This window comes from Carassius gibelio, chromosome A7 (assembly GCF_023724105.1).
Source record: "Carassius gibelio isolate Cgi1373 ecotype wild population from Czech Republic chromosome A7, carGib1.2-hapl.c, whole genome shotgun sequence".
In the NCBI taxonomy this organism is placed as follows: Eukaryota; Metazoa; Chordata; class Actinopteri; order Cypriniformes; family Cyprinidae; genus Carassius; species Carassius gibelio.
Window position 1 is genome coordinate 25,325,092 of NC_068377.1, and position 21,145 is coordinate 25,346,236.

The following is a 21,145-nucleotide window of genomic DNA, read 5'->3' on the forward strand; positions in this document are numbered from 1 at the left end:
GTGAGTACTTGCAGTGTTTTTCTCTATTTGGTTGTGTTGTAAGCATTTGTAACACATTTCTGTATTTGGTTGTGTTGTGAGTATTTGAAGCATGTTTCTGTATTTGGTTGTGTTGTGAGTATTTGCAGCACGTTTCTGTATTTAGTTATGTTGTGAGCATATGCAGCACGTTTCTGTATTTGGTCGTGTTGTGAGTATTTGCAGTGTTTTTCTCTATTTGGTCGTGTTGTAAGCATTTGTAACACATTTCTGTATTTGGTTGTGTTGTGAGTATTTGCAGCAAGTTTCTGTATTTAGTTATGTTGTGAGCATATGCAGCACGTTACTGTATTTGGTTGTGTTGTGAGTATTTACATTTACATTTACATTTATTCATTTAGCTGACGCTTTTATCCAAAGCGACTTACAATTGCTATATATGTCAGAGGTCGCACGCCTCTGGAGCAACTAGGGGTTAAGTGTCTTGCTCAGGGACACATTGGTTTCTCACAGTGGATTCGAACCCAGGTCGAACCCGGGTCTCACACACCAAGTGCATTTGTCTTATCCACTGCGCCATCACCACCCCATTTGCAGCACGTTTCTGTATTTAATTATGTTGTGCGCATATGCAGAACGTTTCTGTATTTTGTCGTGTTGTGAGTATTTGAAGCACGTTTCTGTAATTAGTTATGTTGTGAGCATATGCAGTTGTTAGTATTTGCAGCTCGTTTCTGTATTTGGTTATGTTGTGAGTATTTGCAGCATGTTTCTGTATTTGGTTGTGTTGTGAGCATATGCAGCACGTTTCTGTATTTGGTTGTGTTGTGAGTATTTGCAGCACATTTCTGTGTTTAGTTATGTTGTGAGCATATGCAGCACGTTTACTTACGTTGCAATGTGTTGAGCTCTCTCGGCCACTCCAGGGAAAAAGAAACACAAGCTCACTTTTTGTTCTTTTTCACTACCTAAATGTGTTGTGTTTATTGTTTATTCAGCCACAGTCTTAATGCAAACATTCCATGTGTCCCTCAAAGCTCTGTCTGTGAATCACCGGGCTCTGCAGTGCTTAGTCATCTTTTTATTGCATTAATCTGTAATTAGGTTATGCCTTACACCTGTTCAGAATTAGTTTTTGAATAGCTATAATAGAGAAGCATGGAGACACTGTAGATATAATCAATAAATGAGTGAGCCAAGAATAATAACTGTGGCCATCAGTGTATATCGAGAGTGAATCAGGCATTACTAATAGCACAAATGATTCTTGGAACATTCATGATAATGAGAGCTTCTACTGAAAAGAGCTGAGGTAATAGTTGAACCTGTCTCCATCCATCCTCATGTCTAGCAGTCCATCTTTGCTGAGGGAGAAGCCCCTCTCTGCTGAATCCATCTGAATGGAGGAGTATCCAGCATCCACACCACCTGGACCCAAACCCAGTGCTGGGAGCAGGTTATTCAGCTCACTGAACCTCCCTAGTTCAGTAATAATAAATGTTGGTCAAGATTTCCTACCCAAGTTTAGTAATTTAGTTTTCCATGACCATTGTTCATTCTCTCTCTCTGACCCCTAAATAAACAGATTGACCTCTGCTTTTTTTACCTTAAAGATTCACAGGTGTCTTCACGTGAAATGACTAACAGCACTTACGGGTTGCATTTGCTTTCTGGTCCAACATAAATTGTGGTGCTGCATCTTTCAGTAACATTGTTGGCAAAGCCTGCATTCATTGTGACAAAGACCCCTGCATTCATGTGCCTCAAAAACTGTTTAGGTCAGACTAACATGAGACCTGTTCAGAGACCTTGTTAAAAAATTAACATCAGCCATTCATTTCTAATGCTGGAAGCTAGAAACAACAAAACCTTTGGTGAACTTTCTCCATATCTGACTCTTATCATTAGTTACAAAATAGAAAAACAGCTTCTGGTGTTTAAAATATCAGTATCCATCGCACTTCTGCTTTATAACTTATAATACATTGGGCCAAGCTATTAAAATACCAACTTAGTGGAGTATCACAAATACATGAGTGACTGTACTGGAGAAAGAAACCGTAATACTGATTGTTAAACTGTGTGGTGCAGTGCTATCATAGTTAACTAAAGCTAAAACTTATTTTCATTAAATTAAACAAACCTGAAAATGTCTGCAATTAATTGCAATTAATCGCATTGTTATGCACAAAACTAATAATGTATTCAAAAGTAGTGTATTGTGCACTTTTTTATTTATTTAAAAGTAGGCCTACTGCTATATGAACAAAACTCTAATAACATTTGGTTTGCAAACACTTTAAACAAATAAGGTGCTTTTTACAGCAGTGTTCCTTTAACATAGTAGCACTTAAAATATTTATTGTAGCCTAAATCTAAACTTATAACATCAATGTCATAAAATTAAATATAAAACAAGCTATTTGTCACTGCCAGGACATTAACTTTTTAATAGAAAATATTTTATCATTTGTTATAGAAAAACAAGTTATGCTCAGAATCCAGAGCCTCGATCATAACATTACAGGCACCTTCCTATAATGGCGCTTTTCCAATACATGGTACTGCACGGTACGGTTCGGTACTGTTCAATTTTTAATTGATCGATCCGTTTAGCAGTCCCTGGCTCGGTTGCAAGAGCATGGTTCAGTTGTATACAGATCAGTGAGTTTGAGCTTGAACCGCGCTGGGGTGCAGATTTTCTGTGCTGCATGATTGAATGAATATTACTGAGCAGCAAAAGTGATAGATCTGTAAAGCAATATAATTTGAGAGGGATGTGTGTTACCGCATCCCATATGATTCTTAATAATAAACCACAAAGTTGACAAAATGATTCACTCCAATATCAGAAACTTCCTGTTTCCTACTTATAAAGTCATGATTACCAGCTCCTTGCATTCTTTTCTTTTAAAGATAACAGTGGACAGGGGTTTGTTAATACTGATGCTTAGCCTAAGTAATTTGATCGAGAGCGTCCCCTCCTGTGACCCATTATTTGTCTGTATTCAGAGCCAGGGAGCAACAGACTTTAATAATAAAAAAAAACTCCATTAACGCGTAATAAAATAATTGTATAATCGTTTTAAATTAATTAATGCGTTAACGTGTTACTATTTATTTATCGGCACCATTGGTAGATTTGCACAAAGGTGGCTGTGAAAATAAATCTGGATTGTATATCCTTTTGCTCTTTCATTAAAAAAAAAAATCACAAAATTTTCTAACCTTCTAAAGTTTATTATGAAATAAAAAAAAAAATTCTCCAATGCATGTTGGCCATAATTATTGGCACCCCTAGAAATTCTTATGATTAAAATATTTCAGAAGCATATTTCCATTCATATTTCCATTTTTTTTAGCATACCAGGGTAATTAGGAGCATGAAATTGTCCAGCCATGACTTCCTGTTCCACAGGATTATAAATATGAGGAACACAAAGGCAAATTTCCTTAATCATCCATCACAAGGATTCAACATTCTTATAGTATTATTAATGAGCAATCTCATATTATTCTACCCTTTTTCTAAACTTTATTAGCCTGACTACATCAGACTTCCGCTCAATTTAAAGGTGCGTTCCGTTCGACCGCCATCTTAATTGAGATTCCAATCCGAAGGGAGTGAACATGTTCAGTTCGAAGGGCACTGCGCACGGCACAGGGAATAAGGGAACATCGATACATCACTTCACAGGAAGTGGAGAGTGATTATCCCCCCAACTGTCATTGCGCGCAGCACGTCATCACACCAGTCAGAACGCCCGTCTTCGCTGTTTTCGTTCATATTCATTACGGATTGTAAAAAGGTATGATAATGTAAAAGTGACTAGAAGCAGACGAGGCTCTGCCATTTTTCTTTATTTTACTTTATTTACCTCAGTGTTTACTATACGGCTGTGCACGGGAAGAAGGCGCACGAGACCGCTATGCAATTATATGACCATTTATTAAAAACACATATAGGCTATACAGTTAACCAAATAAAGGTTTATTTTCATATTTGCATGACAGCAGGGCTTCAATTCTGTTAATAGTCAAGCAATAGCAGCAATTGTCAATTAAAGTGTATAATAAACATATGTTTTTCATTATATAGGACTCAATGATTTTTTATTGTATAGTGTACATATTTTAAATGTGATTGTAAATAAAAATTAAAATATGAATGTAGTCTTATATATTTATATCATAATCTGCGCGACCCCATCTGTGACTTTCTTTGATGACGTTTGCAGGGCTTTCCAAATGAGCGGTTATTGTCAGTGAAGTCCACTTCAACTGATATACCGTGCTCAGGGAGTAGGGAGCAGTGAACACTGCGTAGGGACCCTGTCGAATGGAACGCACCTTAAGTTTGCTTCTGTACTCAGTCTAAGACAGGCGGCAAGGAAGTCGACCGGAAGTTGAAGTCGGGCGGGCGGGTGCCGCCATCTTGTAGCAGAACTTCACTTGCGTTAGCATTCCCATTGACTCCCATTCATTTTGGCGTCACTTTGACAGCGAATAACTTTACATCTGAGGCGTTTAAAGACTCCGTTTGTCCATTATTTATTTCTAAAGATACACGACAATCTATAAAGGGCTCCATTACCTTCTATGTTACATTATGGCCCCATAGAAACAGTTTTTGTAAAAATAGGCTAACGATTGCGTCATAACCACTCGACTCTCTGTCGCATTACCGTACAGACAGGAGGAGAAGCTTGCAGGCATTTAACTTAATATGGCCATACATTTTAAAATACTATACAAAATAATTAATCAGAATACTTACTCCTCCTCACTCACGCCAAAGAACTCCTCGCTCAATCTCGCCGTCTCTGCAAGATTAACGATGGCAGTTTTTACGCACAGCTACTAGAAGATTTACATCTGTCAGACAGGTTGCTGACGTCATCAAGCTTAGTTTGAGTCTGCGCGTCAGAAATGGAAGTGCTAAAAAACGCTAAAAATGGGCTTCACTTGTCTCAATTGAGTTCCAATGGGGTCGCTGTATCCATTTTTTTTACTGTCTATGGTCTAAGATAGCAAACCATCTCCCAGTTTTCCTCCGGCTCCAAAACAGCTGGCCAATCAGCTAACAGAGGGCGGGCTGAGACCAGTGACGTAGACACTTAAGCGCCAAATCTAAGATTGTAGTTTAGCTTAGGGAAATCGTAAACGACCGTGGACATGGAGACACAGGATGCTATTCGCTCTGGTGTGGAGAATATTCCAACTAAAGCCCGTACAAGAAGAGTGTTTGTTTCACATTTTGAATGGAGGTTATGTTGTGGCCCTACTCCCGAGTCCCGACAGATTTTGGGAAAAGTTTAATTTATCAACTGTTACTGATCGTCATCGAGAAACTGGGAAGGCCAAAGTCCGGCAAGGCAATAATTGTGATTGTGTCCCGCTTGATTGCTCTCACGTAGGATCAGGTTAATGAGGCAGCAAAACTCGCTCAATGTTTTTTTTTTTTTTTTTTCGCTGCATACCTGTGTTTACAGCAGAAGTACGAGGCAGCTGAGCCGGCGCATAACACACGTCATAACCAAATGTTACGTGATTGGCTTACGGGTAACCAATGATTTTACATTTCAGACAAGCGCCCCCATATGGAAAGTAAACACTTGTCAATTATGGCCTTCCAGACTCTGTCTACGAAGCAAAGCGAAGTAGCTGAGTTTGGTATTACCAGGCTAAAACATTATAGCTAATGTGGGTAATATTTTATGAGTCTATAATATATGTTTTATTTAAAGTCCACATGAAATCAAAATTGACTATATTTACTTTGTTCGCCTAAATAGGTCGTTTTGTGCTGAACAATTCATCCATGCGAGTCAATCCACACAGAAAACATTTTTGGCATTATAATCTTTAATCAAAATCTGAAAATGCCCCTCCCCTCTGCATTGGAGGACCTTCACTGATGACGTAGGCTTGAGGAATTGGGTGTCTGCTTAATCCGTAACCACGCCCCTCCAACTGACAGTAGACAGGCTGCCTGTGTGTTTGCGAGCATTGACAGCGCGTGAAAGGAGAGATGGCGAGGAGGTGCATTTTTGGTTGTGGAACTCATAGAACACTTTTCCCTTTCACTAAAATTCCCTCGTTACCATCCAGATGGCTCGATTTTTTAAATTTCGAGGATGGAGGGATAACAGAGTGGTCACGGATGTGCTCAAAGCACTTCACGCGCGAATGCTTCAAAAATTGGACAGAACACAAAATGGGGTTTGTGAGATATCTGTCATTAACAGATAACGCTGTCCCGTCAGTGTACACCGTTGGTACCTCACAAAGTTTGACGACGGTGAGTTGAAATGAACCATGTCTCATGCAATTGAACACACCTACTTATCTAGATCCAATCAGATGCTAGTTGGAAAATAAGCCACGCCCACTATTTTCCTTATTTATTATTCCGTTTCTCTCGGAAATACATCACAACACTGGAGAAAAGTCGTTTGCAACTTCCGTTTCACGGGGACTATAAAGTTAAACATGACTGTAAAGTAATGTTAACAATCTTCTTTGTACATCTTCATTCTTTTTTTTTTTTTTTTTTTGCTCTTAAATATTCAGTTTCCACACAGAAACTAGCTGAAAGTATTGTGGCAGGTCTTCTTCTTCTATGGGATTGTGTCCAACAACTACGGCAGCTCATAAGCCGTACAGAGAGGGAAAGAGAGATAGACTACATATTATGCGTCCCACATGGAAGGTAACAAAATATAATTTATTTATCACCTTGGAGACCACAATATGAGAGTTGTGGGAGAGTGCTGTCACAGCTTAAACTTAATTGAAAAACAGACACACAAGCTGAAGAATACACAGAAACGTACAAAAAGGCATGTGTGCAAAGGCTACATGAGAGTACTGTGATCATGGACACACATTTGTAGGGAAGTATAAATGCTTATAAATGAGTACATGCTTATGATGTTTCATTAAACTTGAAGTAAAGGTGTTGGTTTGACGTGAGAATGATGGCTCTTTAATCCTCAGTCATTCATATGGAATCGGGGAATCGTTGTTGTTGTTTTTGTTCAGTTTTGCTTGGAGTCACTTTCTTTGCTTTATCTGAAGGGACTTCACAGTTATGAGTAACACAGGCACAGACGTCTCAGACCACACACACACACACACACACACACACACACACATACACATTACAGCTACAGTTTAGAAAAGAGAAAGATGAAGCTGAAACACAACACATAAGCATTAAGGCATCGTCTCTCAAGACTCTTTTTCTCCCTGCATCTCCTCCTGAGTTTCTTCCCCAGCACCGAAGGGCCATTCATTTTTCATGTGACCTTTAGACAGCCTGTGAGCTGAGAACAACCCAGGTAGGCAACTATAAATCAGACAGCAGAGAAGCAAATGAGGCTGAGAACACTAGGGGTCCAATGCAGAGGCAGAGGTGGTTAATTTGGCCTCGTTGGCTTTGCAGTCATAAACATGCGTATTCCCCTCCTCGACTCATGCTTAACTCCTTCTAGATGAACAAAAAATGCAGAGGATGGGGGTGAGAAATCACCTCCTACACTTCTAAGGTCATCAAAGGTCCTCTTCTTCACCCACTCACGTGGCCGGCTGAGGGCTTTACCCATAGGATCCTGGGGTGCCAGCGTCTACACACCCACGGCCAGCTGAAAGATTAAGGGTGAGGGAGCTGCTCGGCTCTCGCCCCCGCTACAAAGGGTTTCCCTCAGTTCTCTGCGAAAGGGCTTTCTATCTATCTCTCTCTCTCTCTTTCTTGCTTCTTCCCTCCTCCCCGTTCGCTCAGTACCTTCATTAATTTGCTGGGAAATCTATAGTGAGGCATTCTCTTGCCCGCCCACACAAACACATAGACTCCGCAAGAGCGGTAAGCCCCCGTTCCTCCCTCTTGGTCCATGGATCGGTGAGCTTGGAGGGAGAAAGGAAGAGGCTGTGAAAGGCAGAACTGTTGCATACTGTCAATATCCAGTCAATTTAGGGCCTCAGGGGTGCCAGACTTCACTGCAGTAGTTTGTTTTCAACGTTCAGTGGTTTTCCTAATATCTAGATAAAGTTTGGGGGTCTATCCAGCTTATTTTGCAACACAAAAGTAGGCTGTTTTCTGTGACTGAGACTTCCGATTCATTAAAATAGCAAAGTGCTAAAGCAAAGCCCTACAAACCAGTGTGTTTAAGGTTATGATTACAGTTGAAATAATATAATAAATAATATCAGTTTGCAATATTAAGCAGCATAACAGACTGTACAGATCAAATAAATTGGAAGCAGATGACAGAGGAAGCCTCTCAAATTAAAGTTACAAATTGATGCACCACTATTTTACATTACAAATAAAGTGGATATTGGTATCAAAACATATTTACAACAACATAGCCTGAAACCACAGGCAATATAATCCTGATGAAGTACAACCTTTCTGAGTGACCACTCAAGCTAATTAGGCTTCGGTGCAGCAAGATTGCGACATGAAATATACAAAAATGCTTCTCATATATTCAGTTCGAAAACAAAATGTATTGTCTGACTATTTAAACCAGTAGCGGGTGCCTCTGAAAGCAAGATTTTCATTACTGAATTTTCACAGTATAGGTTTCCATTGTTGTTTCTTAAGAGGCATATTATTCATGTTCAGTTTTGGTTGGATGAAAGATTCTTATTCCTTATGAAATATCACAATATTTCACAAACTATTATACTTTATTTGCTGCAGGCATGTACACTGTATTAGAAACTTTATATTTAATCTATACAAGATCTATTCTTCAAAAACAGGGGGAAAATTAATGTAACTAAATCCATGGATAAGATGGAGAAGGGGAAGTCAGTAAACAATGTTTAGTTTTTGTTTTACATTTCACATGCAGAGTGAAAATGCAACGACATGGCTTGACACTGACTGATCAATATCTAAGCAAAAACACTGATTAAATCCTGTGAGTCCCTCAGCCAGATCCCTATACCCTGTCTTCAAATGCAGAGGTTTTCACTATAGGCTACACAACACAACTAAATGCAATAGAAAAAATACAAAAATAAATATAATAATAACAAATACATGTAATGGTACACAACTAAAGATACAAAAGGTGCAAAATTTACTATAATACTCAAACCAAATCAAGCAATATAAAGATAAGCGTTTTTCATCATCTCGATTAGGAGCATTTAAATATTTCTCTTTTAACATGCAAACATACACTCCCCTCCAGAATCGGCAAGAAGTTCATCTTTTTTTTTTTTCATAAGAGATCAAATAATATTTATATTTAATTATTATTAATATTATTATTTATTATTATTTATTTATTTATTTTTTTTGGGGGGGGGGGGCAACACTGTTTTAAATACACAACTGTGCAAAAGTTTTAGGCCAACAAAAAATAGTTTTAAGCCTTTCTCTATAGTGTCAGTAGGAAATATCAGTTTAAATTCCTTTTGCCATTAATGTCTGGAAATGTAAACTGATATCTCCTAGTGACACACACAGGAAATGATAGAAATTGTTGACTTAAAACCATCTTTGGTGTTGAAAAATACTAATGGCCTAAGACTTTTGCACAGTAGTGTATGTAAATACATATAGATATTGAATAAAAATATAGGTAAATAAATATATGTAAATACCAGTTATGCAGTTTCTTCAGGGCAGGATTAAAAACTTAATATAATGTTGTTGCTGCGGTTGTTTTTTGTTTGTTTGTTTTTTTGTTGTTGTTTTTTTGTTTGTTTTTTTCCGAATGTTCAACATGTTAAATATTCACAATAGTCAATGAAATTGATATCTGAGGACAGATTGTTTGTTGTGACACAGACTGCACTGATCAGCAGACATGTCAAATGTTATTGTATAAAATGACAGATAAATGATCTGATGTGTTGAGCCTGTTCACATTCACACGCACACTTCACTTGTCACTTGTCCAAATGTCAGTGGCATGTGTGAACAATCACCTGACAACCATCTCTCAGATCACCAGTGTTCTAGTCACCATGACAACCTTATGCTTGACAGCATGACCAGTTTCACCAAAGACCAAAAAGTCTTTGCTAAGATTCAAAAGTGACCTTTTAGTTTCAGCTTTTTCAGACTTCTACTTTTAAGAAACTGAAATAACACATAAAGAGACAGATTAATTTGGAAATGTTATTTTAGACCACAAACTATTGTCAAATTCTTTTCAACAGTTAATCACACACTGAAATAGGCAAGTTCCCTCAGTAACAACAGGCTAAAGTTTCATACTTAGGCCTTGCTTCCATATAAAAAGCTGATGGTGCAATTGAGAGAAACTTTACCGTGCATGTATATCTGTGCATGACAATAATGCCTAGCAACCTAGCCTGAGTGGGAGGTGCTATCTCTGAGTGTCATTAGGTGTGGAAGAGTGAACCACTTCGTGGTGGCTGATTTGTCAAATGCTGCAGAAAAAAGAAGGTTCAAATCTAATGGGTGCAAAAACCAGATATGGTGAGGATGGGGTAAATCCACCCTGCTCAGCATATAATAATAAAAAGTTGGCATAGTTACAGCCTTGTGCAACTACAGTATTGTGAACCCCTTTACTGAAGTAAAAGTCATTATAATGCACAACCTTTTAGTTCTGTCTCTAAAATCTGATTGGATGAAACATGTTTTTGAGGTCATGCAATATAAACAAAATAATTGTGACAAGATGTGGCAAACCATGTGACATAAAAAATAGTAGGTGTCAGAGACCGTAAATCACATAGTTTTTCTTTTTCTGAAAAATGTAAGTATCTGCTTACTTTTTCTCTTTATAATGGACTTAAATGGTGGCCAACAGGCTGAAGGTCCAAACTGCAACTCCAATTCAGCTTTAAAGGGCTCTACAGGAATAAGGGTCTTATCTAGTGAAAGAATTGGTCATTTTCTTAACTTTTTAAAAATGTATATACTTTTTAACCACAAAAGCAAATCTTGCACAAGCTCTGCAATGTGCGTCTGCAAATTCACACATTAAGTAATTATGTTGGAAGGTCAAACACAGTTCGCTCTTCGACCGTGCACTCCAGTTCAAAAAGGTATTATTTTCTCCAACTTCAAAATCATCTGACATCGTTGTTTTACCTTTTTCATTTTGTAAAGGGCATTTGACTTTCTTTGCACGTCCGGATTGTAAACATTGGGTTTGTACTTCCGCTTACAACACAACAACCATTGAAGTCCATTATATGCAGAAAAATGTTTTCTTCAAAAACCTTAATTTTTTTTGTGAACTGAAGATGGAAGAGCATGAACCTCTTTTATTACATGGGGGTGATTAAATTATCAGATTTTTTTTAATTCTGGAAGTGAACTAATCCTTGGTTATCAGACAACAGGCAAATTTAATAAATTTACTGTGCTGGGGTGATATCCTAAATGATTGTGCAAATACAAGGAAGTATATATATATATTTACAACATCAACATCATCTCTCTCTCTCTCTCTCTCTCTCTCTCTCTCTCTCTCTCTCTCTCTCTCTGTTATTACAGGGTAATTTTCTCTGCTTTTCCAATCTTCTTGGACCCCAATTATTGCTGTTTGTGGCAATATTTAAAAAAAAATGTAATTATTTAATGAACATCTTGGGTGTTCAATCTTATCAAATTACAGTCCCATTGCCGCCATTTTTACAGAAGCTCACTCTTAGCTAAAGCCTCTTCAGCACAATCATTACCCCTGCCTACATACAGTAATCCTCTCTCATTCTCTTCGTCTTCCTTTTCTTCAGCACTCTTACTCTCCTCTCTTTTGCCTCTTAAGCACTGTGGGGGTTTCCTTAGCTTCTCTGTGACTCTGCAAGCCACATAATGATTTGCGAATATGCAAAACACTTACATAACAATTTTAAATTATTAACTTCTTTATGTGGTTTAAACAGAGCATCAGAGGTAGCAATGCCTTATGTAAGCTCTTGTATTATAAAAAAAAAAAAAAACATGTTACATGCGTGCGTAGATATGTGTGAGCAAGTGAGTGTGCTCCAAGTATGGCTTCATAATTGCTAAGAAACCGATCTATTTATAGTTAAGCAACCCACAATACTGACATCATCTAAACTTAATAGGGTAAAGCAAAAAAGCATAAGTTAACTGGCACACTGTGTTTCATAACAATAGAGGTGGCCTCAGTTCCTTTAACTTGAGACTAAAAAATTATTTCAAAAATGATCTGATGAAACCACCTAATTATACACTAGTGCCAGGGACACTCAGACATTCAAGGCTCTGTTATTTAAGTAGGACAGGTAAACTGCCTGTTTCTGTGCAAACATGAGAGTCTACATGAAAGGGACTATAAAATTAAGCACAGGCTACTGGTAAACACTTGCCCAGCATTTCATTCCAGAACTAGCTGCAAATGACGGGCAATGATGCTAAATAGCCTGAAATTCCCCATGACGTAGTATTATGTAGAGCAATTACAAAGCCAGTGAGCTTTATAACAAACAGAGGAGATGTGCAATACCATATTCTTTTCTGTGCAATTTGAAAGCCAGTAAAACACAAAAATCTTTGTAATTTCTGTTGTAAAAACAGTTAATTATTTTATGTTAAATTATAAACATTTACCAATTAATATTCAACCTAATGAAATTACCATAATTTTGTAAAAAAATAAAATACAAATCTGCAAACCTATGTACGTACAAGTGATTTAAAAAATAAAAATAAAAAGTTAAATAAATAGTTTTTTTTTTTATTGTCATTTAACAGTTACTGAAAAATTATAAATTATAAAAATTATTAGCATTTTCACACGATTACTATTAAGCTTAATTCCTATTAAAGGTCACATTATCCGGCTGTTTTTACTCTTACATTATTGTGGCTTTTATATTCTAGGGAGGTAGAGACTTATTTTATCAAAGACTTTTATCAAAGAGACTTATTTTATCAAAGAATTATTCTACACACACTCTACTCTTTTTTAACCAGATATACATAGCTAAAATCATTGATAAAAGTACATACATATATATATATATATATATATATATATATATATATATATATATATATATATTGTTACGTGAGGATCGATACCTTAAACTAAGGATATATGAATTTTTTTTTTTTTTTTTTTTTTTTGATTATGCTGACTTAACAGTGGCTCTGGATGGATGAAAGAAAGTGGATAGCTGCAGAAGCTTGCTCACAATTTAACTAAATAAGCAAACATATATATGAGTCCATGATGTTCAGACTGATTTCTTTTCACAAGAGAGCACTGACAGATTTATGACATGTGCAGAATGTGGACTCTGGCTGGATTACTGGTTATTAAAAATAGCACATTAGGCTAAAAACAGAAGCTGAGTTCATCTTTTGGAGATTAAAGCATAACCAGTAATACACTTTAAAAGTTAAGTCTATACCAGTAAAGGAAGAGAGAGAAAGAGTCCACTATGACTTGACATACCCAAACAAATCAAGCCTGAAATATTCCCCAGCACGAGCTGCCTGACTCTTGTATCTACGTCACTGAGGTCCGACATAAGATGTCAATCGACTGCACTCAGCAGGGGAGACGAGTTGGAAGTGTACAAGGAAAAAAATACAGTCAGTCACACAGACAGTCAAGGTCCAAGACTTATCAAGTACAGTATGTGTGTTTGGTTTGGTGGCAAATCAATGTGAGGAAAGAGACATATCAAGAGACAAGCAATCTGTGATGAAAAAATACGACTGTGTCTCCTCCAATGCAAAAAGCCATTACTCCTCTTTTTATTAAAGAGGTCATATGATGTTGCTAAAAAGAACATTATGTTGTGTATTTGGTGTAAAGAAATGTGTTTATGTGGTTTAAGGTTCAACATATACATTATTCTCCTCATAATGTACATTATTGTTGCTCCTCTGTGCCCTGCCTTTCTGAAATGCATCTATTTTTACAAAGCTCATTGTTCTGAAAAGCGAGGTGTTTTGTGATTGGACGATTACCTCAAGTGTGTGATGGAAATGTTACTCCTCTTACCATCATGTGTGCCCATCTTACAGCACGATGAGACAAAAACAATAAAACCCATTATAAACTAGGCATTTGCTGCATCCAGTGGGGACATAATTACTGATTATAATGACTTATACTGTGTTTTTACGCATAGCGTAAACATAAAACCATGTCTGCATTTGTGATCTGAAATGAATTACAACTACTCACGTTACTGTAATTAAGTACTTTTTTCGGGTACTTGTACTTTTATGAGTATATTTTTAAAGCTACTTTTACTTGTACTTAAGTACAAATTAAGAAAAATAATCTACTTTGTTACTTCATGTCGTTGAAAAGTGAAAAAAGTGACGTGAAAGTGACGTGAAAGTGTCACGTCACTTGCCGTCTCCATGACAAGGCAGCAGCCGCGACAACAACAATACAACAGCGAGAATCAAAGTTACACCTTCATTCTTTGCGTGAACATATGGGCAGCGTTTTACAAATCTTCCCACACAGTGACATAGAAATAGGTGTACGTGTTAAAAGGAGGCATTTTAGGAGGGCGTGAACAAGTCTTAACTTTAAAAAAAGAATATCTCTTTGGGTTTGAGACTTTAGTCTTTGCAACTTTAGGGATCTTATCTATTCACAAACAGCTTGTAACACTCCAAAGAGAAAGAATAAATTGAAATTGCATCATATGGCCCACTTTAAACAATCTCTCTCTTTTTTGTGGTGAAGTGGAAAACTGTTTCTTCATTGGGTAGTCACCCAGAGAAAGACTTGTTTAAGTGATGCATGGTGTAGATTACTGCCAGACACAGGTTAGCTTTGTAAATCTTTTTTTCTTGTCTTTTCATTTCTTTCACCTTTGAGCAAAGGAAAAGTGACTTCATCTTAAACGTGTTCATCAAGTTTTTAAAAACAAATATCAAGGATATCACATCATGATACTGATACTAGATAACAGAATGTCTGTATTCAAACAAAGTAAAATAAATCTTGATGTTATTAATTTACTTAGCACTCTTTAACTATGTTAAAGTGACAAGGAGGTACTGAGGCAACAGAAGGTACTGAAATCATCAATGACGTGGTTCCCTTCTAGCATGACTGTGATTCTGTGTCTAATTACGACTGTTTAAAGGAACAGACGCCAATGTCTTAACACCTTGCCATTTCTATCCTCTCAGTGAAAAGGATGCGAGAAGAGTGAATAGGATAAGGACCAGAGGGGCCATAAGGACAACAAAGTCTGATTTGCTCTTCTGTCAGCTGTACAAGTCTGTTAGCAGGTGATGGTCTAAGGAAGAGGAGATGTGATGAGATTAGAGGAGATGTGATGAGATGAGAGGAGAGGAGAGGAGAGGAGAGGAGAGGAGAGGAGAGGAGAGGAGAGGAGAGGAGAGGAGAGGAGAGGAGAGGAGAGGAGAGGAGAGGAGAGGAGATGAGAGGAGGACAGGATAGGAGATGTGTGGAGATGTGATGAGAGGAGAGGAGAGGAGAGGAGAGGAGAGGAGAGGAGAGGAGAGGAGAGGAGAGGAGAGGAGATGTGATGAGAGGAGGACAGGATAGGAGATGTGAGGAGATGTGATGAGAGGAGAGGAGAGGAGAGGAGAGGAGATGTGATGAGAGGAGGACAGGATAGGAGATGTGAGGAGATGTGATGAGATGAGATGAGATGAGGAGATGTGATGAGAGGAGGAGATGAGAGTAGAGAGGAAATGTGATGAGAGAAGGACAGTATAGGAGATGTGAGGAGATGTGAGGTGATGAGATGAGATGAGATGAGATGAGATGAGATGAGATGTGATGTGATGTGGAGAGGAGAGGAGAGGAGATTGTGATGTGATGAGGAGAGGAGAGGAGAGGAGAGGAGAGGAGAGGAGAGGAGAGGAGAGGAGAGGAGAGGAGAGGAGAGGAGAGGAGATGTGATGAGAAGAAATTTGATGAAAGGAGGAGAGGTGATGTGATGTGATGTGATGAGAGGAGATGTGATGTGATGCGATGTGATGAGAGGAAATGTGATGAGAGGAGGAGATGAGAGTAGAGGAGAGGAAATGTGATGAGAGAAGGACAGGAGAGGAGATGTGATGAGATGTGATGTGATGTGATGAGAGGAGAGGAGAGGAGAGGAGAGGAGAGGAGAGGAGAGGAGAGGAGAGGTGATGTGATGTGATGTGATGAGAGGAGATGTGATGTGATGTGATGTGATGTGATGTGATGTGAGGAGAGGAGAGGAGATGTGATGTGATGTGATGTGATGAGAGGAGAGGAGAGGAGAGGAGATGTGATGTGATGTGATGTGATGTGATGAGAGGAGAGGAGAGGAGAGGATAGAAGATGTGAGGAGATGTGATGAGATGAGATGAGATGAGATGTGGTGTGATGTGGTGTGATGTGATGTGATGTGATGTGATGAGAGGAGAGGAGAGGAGAGGAGAGGAGAGGAGAGGAGAGGAGAGGAGAGGAGAGGATAGAAGATGTGAGGAGATGTGATGAGATGAGATGTGGTGTGATGTGGTGTGATGTGGTGTGATGTGATGTGATGTGGAGAGGAGAGGAGAGGAGATTGTGATGTGATGAGGAGAGGAGAGGAGAGGAGAGGAGAGGAGAGGAGAGGAGAGGAGAGGAGATGTGATGTGATGTGATGTGATGAGAGGAGAGGAGAGGAGAGGAGATGTGATGTGATGTGATGTGATGAGAGGAGAGGAGAGGAGAGGAGAGGAGAGGAGAGGAGATGTGATGTGATGTGATGAGAGGAGATGTGATGTGATGTGATGTGATGTGATGTGATGTGATGAGAGGAGATGTGATGTGATGTGATGTGATGAGAGAGAAGAGTTAAAGATAAAGAGTTAAAGAGTTTAAGTTAAAGACTGTGGTATCAAATGTTCACAAATTATAATTTGTTACAGTTTAATATTTCTAAGATGTTATAATATTCAATTCTATTACTGTGATGTTCATTTAATTATTATTAATGTTAAGAGGAGAGAAGAAGACAAGACAAAGAAAGATGAATGAAGGAGAGGAGAGGAGAGGAGAGGAGAGGAGAGGAGAGGAGTAAGGAGAGAAAACAAGACGAGAAGTGTATAGGAGAGGAGAGAGCGAGAGATGATTGTGTGGGCTGCCTGCTCCTCTTACATAGCCATCCAATAATATTGGCTAATTGCATGATTTCTTCAGCTTCTCCAGCCTCTCATGATGAGTGGGAGTCAAAGGCCTTATTGGTGGAGTATATAGCTGCTGACAGAATAGCTTGTCCTAATTCTCTCTCTCACCCTCCCTCTCTCATTCCTCTCTCCTACGTTGGTTTCTGTAGCAGTGGTCCCTCTGAGACAGGTTTCCCCGGAATCCACGTAAAGAGGTATCTCTACCCACGCTGCAGAGTCAGGAACATCTCATTTGGAGCTTTCTTCTGTGCTGCCTCATGCACACACACACACACCACACGCCCGCAAAGCCCTCATGCCTTCTCTTCTGGTTCTCTTTTATTAAACACTAGCTCTATTTCTCCCACTCTCTCTCTCTCTCTCTCTCTTCATCCTACACTCTCTCACGCAGGAAACGGGAACCTGCGTAGGCGGCAGCGTCTCTCCCTGTCACTGAAGCCTTAGGCCCCGTTGACAAATGAGACGCTGGGGCCTTCGACTGAGCGTGGGTGAGAGCGGGGATTCTGTATCTGCACTGGAGGATATCTCTCTGACACAAACAAAAACCACAGAGCCCCGTGACCATCACCTACTTGATGGCAACGAGGACTGAGCGGGTCCCAGAAAGGTATTAAGACACGTGTCTGGTTCTGCTGACAGTTTAGCTCCTGTACCGTGTCCGACTTTGATTAAAGAGTAAACTCACAAGAATTCTTCAGCTAAATGCTGAGCCATTTGTAACTCTGTGGGGTCACGATCTGCCGCCACTACGGTTACACCACGAACCGACTGCAGGATGGCCTTTGAGTGACCTCCGGCCCCAAAGGTCAAGTCCAGCACAACCTGTTGAAAAAAAAAAAACAGAACAGAAAGACAAAAGTAAAATGTTTAATCCATGATGAAAACTACTTTCGGCTTGAACAAAGCTGCTTAATGTTCAACCAGACATTGATTTTGCTCTAAGTATGAGGTCCATTAAGTTTGTTGCTACTTTTCAAAGAGATCGGAAAACACATTTGCGCATTCTCCCTCTTCTTCTCCTTACAAACATGCACGCTCACACTATAGACACTATCCTGTGTTTTCACTCAAAAGTCAATGCATGAGTCATCGCCTCTTTCCTGTTGAAAGAGCCACAGTGGCAGCTACACCTTGGGTCCATTTCCCAGAGCCATCCATCCACCCACACGTCATACCCTAAACAATACAAATCCATCCTCAATAGCACTGACACGAAATATTTGCTGTTAAAATGTCTACTATCCATTCAAACTTATGATTCATTCACATCTTTAACTAAACTTACAAAATCAATAAACATTGAAGATGAAGCTGATGTTAAAATCAAAATGTTCAAGGTTTTTCTTTGTTTTCCACCTGAAGTGCCAATCAATTTGAAAAAATCAAACACCATTCATCGCTTCTTTCACTCTAATCACTGTTCTGAAAAGCCTAGCCGAGCCTAGCCTAAAATAAAAAAAAAAAATACTGTAAAATTAAATTAAATTAAATAGGCTTCAGAAGACTTGGAATACAGCAAGTTAATCAAATTTGAACCATTTTTATGGTGATTTTTTTTATCTTTACAGTTCCTGTTCACTGGCTTCATTGCAATGAAAAGAGCAGCTTATTCAGAAAAATGTTTTGGGAATATATCTTCCAAAATTAAAATCATATTCAGGTTTCATTTGTGTGGATTCCTTAGAAATTGTAAAGCAACATTTGCTTCCTTGCTGGCAAAAACAGGCAATGCTTTTATTACAGCACATGCGGGTCTTTTTGTTCATCCTTCATTCTACTGCACACTGATTAACTTGTGAGACACAGACAACATGCTCTGAGGCAGACGCCACAGGCCAACAGTTCTACTCCACCGCTGGGCAGCACACCACAAAGACAGAGTAATTAGTAGCAGATATGTGTAACAGAGATGTGTCATTAATACTAGCTGGGAAAATACATTGAGCAAAAGCAAGGGTTGTGCGACAGAATGTGACAAGGCATGATTTTTAATTTAATCTCACGTTAAGAGCCAGAAATTTGGTTTCTGTTCACCTCATGGGAGAGACACCTGATAGTGCCTGCGCTTGTACGTGAGTCACTCCCCTTTTCATCTTCAAGTTTGAATGTTCATGCCCCTACTTTATATTCCACTGATTTTCCGCATAGTTTTGAATCGTTTTTCATTTTCTTTCTATAGTTTTATAATCTACAAATGAATCCGCTGGAGATCGATACATTTTTTTGCACCGTACCCTCAAGTGCATGAGGTCAAAGCCTTTAAATAATGAAGCACCATGAAGCTTTCTCTCTGTGTGTCCATAGCAACTAAAAAATCTTCACCCTTCATACTGTTCTGTCACGCAAAGCCACAAATTAACTTATGGTTTGGAAAGAATTAGATACTCTAAGAAGATCGGATTAAAGAAAGGACTGCGTGAGGAAATTGTTGCAACTGTAATTAATCAATCCAGTTTAATGACAGCAACTCGAGCTGATTCAATGTCCAATTTTCCATTATTAAATAAAAGAGGTTCTGGTCACTTTATGCAGACATACGATTTTAACAAATAGCTGAAAGAGTGAATGAGACATACTGTTAAAACATGTAATGTTTTAGTGGTGCTTTGCCCAAGGATATAAGAAATGATTTCCTGGCACAAGAGCATCACTGTTTTTCTCTGATTCAATTTCTTCCTGTGTTTTAGAGCTAAATGATTATTCCTCCATTGATGACTCACTTTCAGCCCTCAAATTCAACTGCCCCCTTATGATACTGACAGGAACAACAACAACAACATATTCACTGGTGTGGCTCTAGCATACTATAGAAGTACAGAGGACACATTTTATCTCAACCGCAAAAACAAACATTTCAGAAGTCTCATGATTGTGTATTATATAATATGCTCTTTTATTAGGATTACCAAAAGCAGAAAAAAAACTAGTTACGAGTTAGTTGAAATTGACCACCTCCTCCCTAAAAACATCAGCACAAAGATGGGGCTTTTTGGGGGGCAATGGGCTTAGAGAGAAAGAGACAGAATTATGCGGATCGATAGTGCTGTTAGTGGAGGGGTGCGTGCGTGCATGAGTAGAACAGGAGGTCATCAATGCTGGAGGGGCTGCGTCTCCCTCTCCCATCCGAAAAGCAGGCAGAGCTAAAGGGAACAAGATGACACGATGAGTCACAACAACCAGCTTGAGTACACCTGGTGTGCCATTCAATACTAGTGAGAGGAGGAGAGAGAGGTAGATACACAAAGAGCACAAAAACATGTAGATAAAGAAAAAACATATATTCAAAACAAAACCGAAACACTGCATTAGGTTGGCCTTTCTTGAAAGGGCCCCTGTTGGAGGAAAAAGGCTTTTGACTGAATTTAGTCCCACTTTAGTATTATTTGACATCTGGTTAGGTCAATAGATAATCATTACAACACTTCATTATGGCTATTTCTGTGATTATCTAGGGAAAACACAGCATTAAAACTACTCTAGTCACAATGAATGACACATGACAATACCATTTTTTAAAGCTTAATTTTGTAATTTATTTAATTGTTAAATATGTTACTCTACCCCAGGTAATATGTGACTGGGGTTGGACTCTTTTTGCAAAAATGACTCTTTTGCTGTTATTTTCTGTGAGCACATAAATGTTACATTACATAAAAAAAATTACACCAGATTTAATTTCAAAATGGAAAAGCTTTGCTATTTGTAATATTCATCCTGATTAAATAAAGTTAACAAATAACTTTTTTACTATTAATAATAAAAAAACTCCATGATCACTATATATTTTGGTGCATTTAGGAGATTATCCTATAGTGAACATCATATATGATTTATAGACAGGAAATATGTTTGCCATTAAGTATATACTGAATAAAGATGCTTTATAATATTTTCTAACATTTCCAGATGTCAAGTCTGATATATGTAACAAAAAGCATAAATAGGTAGACATTTATACATGAATAATTTAACAATTAAATATAAAATAAACTCAAATAAATCAACAAAACTATATAAGATAAGATAAAAATAATAATAATAATCTTATAA

The 21,145-nt window shown here is 38.3% G+C and overlaps 1 pseudogene; it reads right to left on the bottom strand.

Annotated features, from left to right (window-relative positions):
* LOC128016941 (12S rRNA N4-methylcytidine methyltransferase-like) overlaps positions 1–21,145 on the bottom strand; it is a 64,170-nt pseudogene that overhangs the window by 17,423 nt on the left and 25,602 nt on the right.